Source organism: Gorilla gorilla, chromosome 16 (genome assembly GCF_029281585.2).
Source record: "Gorilla gorilla gorilla isolate KB3781 chromosome 16, NHGRI_mGorGor1-v2.1_pri, whole genome shotgun sequence".
NCBI classification, from domain to species: Eukaryota; Metazoa; Chordata; class Mammalia; order Primates; family Hominidae; genus Gorilla; species Gorilla gorilla.
Genome location: NC_073240.2, coordinates 102,999,191 through 103,005,703, shown reverse-complemented (window position 1 = coordinate 103,005,703; position 6,513 = coordinate 102,999,191).

The window sequence follows — 6,513 nt, the reverse complement described above, 5'->3', positions numbered from 1 at the left end:
TTTTTAAGGTTGCTGGTTAAAAGCCCCATTACTGAAAAATCAATAGCCTACCCCAATATTAGCTATAATCACATAGGAGATATAGTGATAAAGTATTTTTTCAAGTATTTCAGCAAAAATTAAATACCTAGGAATAAACTTAGATGTGCAGGACTTTTATCAAGAACATGACAACATTTTGCTGAGTGGAATGAAAGATTTGCATTCTATGTCCCTGGATGAGCAGATTTCATATTATAAATATGTTAATTATCACCATGTCTTCATATTAATTTATAAATATAATTTCTGCTGGGCACAGTGGCTCACACTAGTAATCCCAAAAGTTTGGGAAGCTGAGGCGGGTAGATGACAATTAGCTGGGTGTGGTGGCACACACTTGTAGTCTCAACTACTCAGGAGGCTGAGGTAGGAGGATCACTTAAGCCTTGGAAACAAAGATTGCAGTGATCTGAGATCATGCCTCTGAACTCCAGCCTAGGTGACAGAGTGAGACCCTGTCTTAAAAAAAAAAAAAAAAAAAATCCCAGCAGATTTATTTTTGGAACTTGAAAAAATGACTCTAAAGTTTGTGTAGAAGAGTAAATAATAAAAAATAATAAAGAATAGACTTGTTCAACCAGATATTAAATAAAATATTGTGGAATAGCCCTGGGCCAGACAGATAAAGGCAATAGAAGTTTAGAACCAGAGTCATGCTAATGAGAATTTTATAAGACAAAGGTGGTATTTTAACTTAATAGGGAAAAGATAGATTATTCTGTAAATAGTCTTAGGAGAACTGACCATCTGAGGAAGTTTGAGTCTTAACTCCAATTTTTGTCAAAATAAGTTATAGTTGGTTTAAACGCATATATTCTTAAGAAATGAAGAACAGGGATTTGAAGATATTTTAAGAGTTAAGGCTGAGGCTGGGCACAGTGGTTCATGCCTGTAATCCCAGCACTTTGCGAGGCCAAGGTGGAAGGATTGCTTGAGCCCAGGAGTTTGAGATCAGCCTGGGCAACATGGCAAGACCCGCTCTTCTCTCTCTGTCTCTCTCTCTAGTTATAGATATACATATACATATACAAAAAAAAGAGTTAAGTTTTATATGGAGAGCCATGAAGATAAGAGGTAAAAATTAATTAAAAGCTAGATGGACACATGTTTACATCTCCAGCAAGGGGGTTGATGGGAAAGAATGATAGGCATAGCTCCGTTATTGCTACCTCCTTTTAGGAAGTTGCTTCTGAACATCTAAAGATAACAGTTTTATAATAGCAAAAATGAGTTATTTTTTACTGTCTAAAACATTACATAAACATGTTCATAAAGTTAAATGAAGTAGGATATAAAATTGGGCCTAGTGTTTATAAAAGTAAATATATTTACATGAAGGAGAAAACTCACCTCCCACTCTTACAGCCTCTGCCAGTTTACCATAGCTAGTTTCTTGAGCAGATAATCTATATGTCTTCAGCTTTTTTCATTGAATTCATTATAATCTGGATTCTGCCTTCATCATTGCACTAAAATTTATCTCCTAGTTGCCAAATCCAGTGTCTCCTCTCTTAGTCCCCAAATTGACCCCTCTGCAGTATTTTGATACTGTTGATTGTTCCCTTGTTGAAACATTCCTCCATTCTTAATGTCCACCAATAAACAGTTGGTTAAATAAAAATTATAGTGTATAGTTTTATAATAGAGTATTCTGTTGTAGACCAAAAAATGCAGCCAGTCCTTCCATAAACACGGCAAACGTCTAAGATATATTAAGTAAAAAAGTAAGGCATAAAATACTGTGTATAATCTGGCCCCTTTAGTATACAGTGTAAAAAAATCCATATCTGTTCTTGTTTATACTTACTTTTTTCTCCCCTGGTGGATACAGCAAACTGTGAATAGTAGAACCCAATTTAAAAAAACATTGAGTGGCTTCTGTGCCAGGCCCTGTGATAATTGAGTATAAAAGACAAAAAAGGCATGTCCCTATCCTCTGGGAAGGGACATGATAATCTAATGGGACTTCCATCAGATTCCTTTCTTCTGTTTTGATCTTATCACCCTGCCTTGGTCTCCTCCCATCTCTTCTTCCTTGGCCTACTTCTTTCTTCTCTTCTCATTCTGTGCTTTCTCTGAGTAATCTTTGACTCCTATTACTGAAGTCATGACCTGTGTTCCAGGGATTCCTAAATTCGCATTCACCTCTAGAGTTTCAAACCCATATATCTGTCTGCATATCATATGTGTTAGGGAATCTCACTTGGAGTGCCATGGGTGTTCAAAATGATGACATTTACATTTTCATGTATCCACCTCCTAGCACCCATCATGTGTTCCCTCAGTAATTCTCCTTGTCATTGTGAGTGGGACAAAATGATATAATCAAACTAGTCACCCATGCCTAAACCTGGGAACTGTCTTAGCGTTCTTTTATATGCTACTGTTCTCTGACCTCCCCAAACTAGTAAATTTCTAAGACCTGCCCTTCTGAATGTCTCTTACTATTTTCCCTGTGATCTCAGCTTCTTCTTCCCATCCTTCAAATGCTTTGTATGTGTGTATCATGAGGGAAGGGAGTAAAATTGAAATTTGTGGAAAATGTACTAACTTGTGTTTCTTGTTGCTTGATATGACTCCGCTACCCTGCTGCCTCTCTCCCCCAGCACTCCTGTAGCCACTTCTGTGTCAGAGGTCAGAGTGTCCAGGTCTGTGTCCAGATCACCCCGCCTCATCTTCCTTATGTAGTTAGCACAAACAGCGTATTGGGTGCATAACAAATCCACACTGGGGCTTCGAGCTTCCTTTTAAGCATGAGGATTTTTGGTGGATCCAAATTTACTGTTCAACTTTCCTTGTTTCCACTTGCTTCATTGCTCACTTTGGGAAGGCTTATTCTTTGCTTTGTTAACCCATTCTAATCCTGTGTCTTCTTTCCTTGTCCTTTGTAAACCTGCTTCTTTCTCTTCATCTCTTTTCTTGATCAGAGACACCCAGGAAATTGTTCCTGACCAAGTGAAGTGAGTGCCTTATTAGATCCCATTTGAGTCACCTTATACGTTGAAAATCATTTTAAACAACGAAAACCATACTTGTGCACATAGTTTACCTTACTTGCTTAAAGTAAATATGCTTACAACACAATTTGGACTTAAATTTGGAAATTTACAGTTATTCTTTGCAGTTTCCTAGTGAATTATTATTTTTTAGACAGACACTTACAAGCCAACTAAGTATCCAGTGTTTTCACAGGTTTCAGTTAATCTTTACCATTCTGGGAAAGTTTTCATTTCTTTGTTTTACAGATGGGGAGACTCAAACTCAGGGAATTAGATACGATATCCAAGGTCATCTAGATTCCCAGGCTCTGTCTGCTAGATCACATTTGCTTATGTACTTTTAACTGACTATGACTGGAATGTATAATTTTATAATCCATGTGTAGCAACACTGCCTATGTGTTTTTTTTCTTTTTTTTTTTTTGGTAGCCTCATTAATGCATTAATGTTCTCTTGTCTGAAGTTGTAAGTTTCTAAGAAAACAAGGTAGCAACGAGAAATTGGACAATGTCTGGAACTTCTTCCTGTGCCTTAATTGTTGTCATTCTGCTAGGTATCAGTTGTAGTGATTGTACACCCAAGCCATAGTAATTTTCTTAAACTAGAGGCTCCTGAAAATATTTTGAAGAGTATTTTTTTAACTGTAAGCTGCAATCGAGCAGTAACAAACATTTTTATTTCCTACTGGATTGATTACTGCAGTCATAACATTATTGGTGTCTTCTAAGGGCTCTTTAACATGCTTATTTACTGAAATGTGTTTTGTAGCTTTGTCAGCAATTGAAGTGGTTGATATGTAAACTCTGCAGATTATATAACCTTCCTAAGCACCTGGATGTTGGGTAACAGTTACAATATAGTAGAAAAGGATACTGAGAGAATGGGGGCAGGCCTACCTTAAATGGAGTGGGGAGGTGGCACTAAGCTAAAACTGCCAGGATGAAAAGAGGTCAGACATTAAGAGTGGACAGAGGATATTATCAAGGCAAGACGCCGAATGTGTAAAATCCCAGAGGCAGGAGAGAGGGATGTTTCTGAGGATCTGAGAGCTCCATGAACCAGCACAGGGGTTTGCCGGGTTTGGGGTCATGGTATAATCTAAGAGAGGCCATCAGAGGCTCGATCTTGCTGGCCTGGTAGGTCCTGATAAAGAATTTGGATTTTACTTTATTTGCAGTAGAAAGCTCCTGATGGTTTTACCCAGGGGAGTAAACATAATCTTACAGATGTTTTAAGAAGCTTATGTTTGAGGCAAACATTTTATCCTTTGCTTTAACATTTGTTCTCTCTCCTTCTATAATTTTTTTTCTGAACCATTTGAACATGAGTTACATACATCATAACTAAATACTTTGGCTTATTTTTACGAAGAATGGAGATCTCATATAGCTTTAGAACAATTATCAACTTCATAAATTTACATGAACAATACTTTTATCTAATGTACCATCTGTATTCCAATTTTGTCAGTTTGTCTAATAGTGTTCTTTGTAGCAATTTTACCCCTTCCAGGATCCAATCTGGAGTAAGGTATTGCATTTAATCATCATGACTTTAGTACCATTTAATCTGGAGCATTCCAGATTTTGTCTTTTATTATATAAACATTTTTGAAGAATTCAGTTTCTCCCCTCCACCGTTAAAAGCGAATGTTCCTCATTTTGTGTTTATGTGCTGTTTCCTTGTGATTAGATTGGGGTTATGTATTCTTGATATAAATTCTGTACAGGGGTGTTATACCTTCTTTAGAATATCACATCTGGAGGTACATAAAGTCCACCTGTTCCTCATAGGGGATGTTCATTTTGATCACCTGATCAAGATATTGCCTGATTTCTCCATTGTATAATTACTTTTTGTTTTCTCCCTTGCAACTGGTTAACAGCCTGTGGGGGAACATTTTATGTCCATGCCAGTATCCTGCTGCTTTTCAGCACTGCCCCCTAGATTGAGCATGATGATTCTTGTCTGATCCAGTCCTTACTATGAAAGTGGCAAAGTGATGATTTTCTAATTTCCCATTTACCTGTGTTTGCCATTTAGTCCGTGGCATAGACTATAAACTGAGCTCTGGCTTCTCTCCCATTTTTTTCTATTATTGGTTGGACTTGTGAGTTCCCATATTTTTTAATGGTTTACAATTCATTACTTAATTATTTTTGAAGTTCAATTGGTTTGGCTGGTGGGATCCCTTCAAGCTGGTTCCTATGCCCTTGTATCATGTTCCCATCATTTTTGTGGAGAGCGCTTTGTTAATTTCCAGCAAAACAAAGTGCTCTAGGCTTATCTTGAACTTACATGTCTGATATCATTTAGATATTTGTCCCCTGCAAATCTCATGTTGAAATTTCACCCCCAGTGTTGCAGGTGGGGCCTAGTGGGAGGTGTCTGGTTCATGAGGACAGATCCCTTATGAATGGCTTGGTGCCGTCCTCGACAGATCCCTTATGAATGGCTTGGTGCTGTCCTCACTAATGATTGAGTTCTCACTCTTAGCACCTGTGAGAACTAATTATTTAAAAGAGCCTAGCATCTCTCCCCTCTCTCTTGCTTCTGCTTTCCTGTCATGTGACCTTTATACATGTGGGCTCCCCTTTGCCTTCTGCCATGAGTGGAAGATTCCTGAAACCCTCACCAGATGCAGATGCTGGCACCATGCTGCTTGTACAGCCTGCAGAAGTGTGAGCCAAATATACCTCCTTTCTTTGTAAATTATCCAGCCTCAGGTATTTCCCTGTAGCAACATAAATGGACTAAGTCAATGTCCCAGCTCTGGAATAGGCCTTTCTGCCAGGAGCCCTTTAATGAGGAAAGGTATTAGAGGGCGGGACCTTTATCTCTTGGTTATCTACTTGTAGATAACCAAATTCATTGTTTTCTAGTTTATTTTCTGTTTCTTTTTGTGATGATAAGCAGATATATGCATGTTTTCATTTTCTCTTTTTTCTTATACAACATGTAACATACTACATGTGTACATTACTGTTTTTTTGTTTTTTGTTTTTGACGGAGTCTCACTCTGTTGCCAAGCTGGAGTGCAGTGGTGTGATCTTGGCTTACTCCAACCTCCACCTCCCTGGTTCAAGAGATTCTCCTGCCTCAGTCTCCTGCATAGCTGGGACTATAGGCGTGCACCACCACGCCCAGCTAATTTTTGTATTTTTAGCAGAGACAGGGTTTCACCATGTTGGCCAGGATGGTCTCAATCTCTTGACCTTGTGATCTGCCTGCCTTGGCCTCTCAAAGTGCTGGGATTACTTGCGTGAGCCACCGTGCCCAGCCTGAACATTACTTTTTTTGCTTCATAAAATCTCCTGGAAATCGTTCCATATCAGCTCAGAGATCCTCTTAATTATTTTTTTAACAGCTTCATAGTGCTCCATTTTTTGTGTGTACTATAGCTTATTGAACCAATCTCCTATGAGGTACTTTACAATCACAACTCTTCCATTGAATTTGTGTGCATATGCAT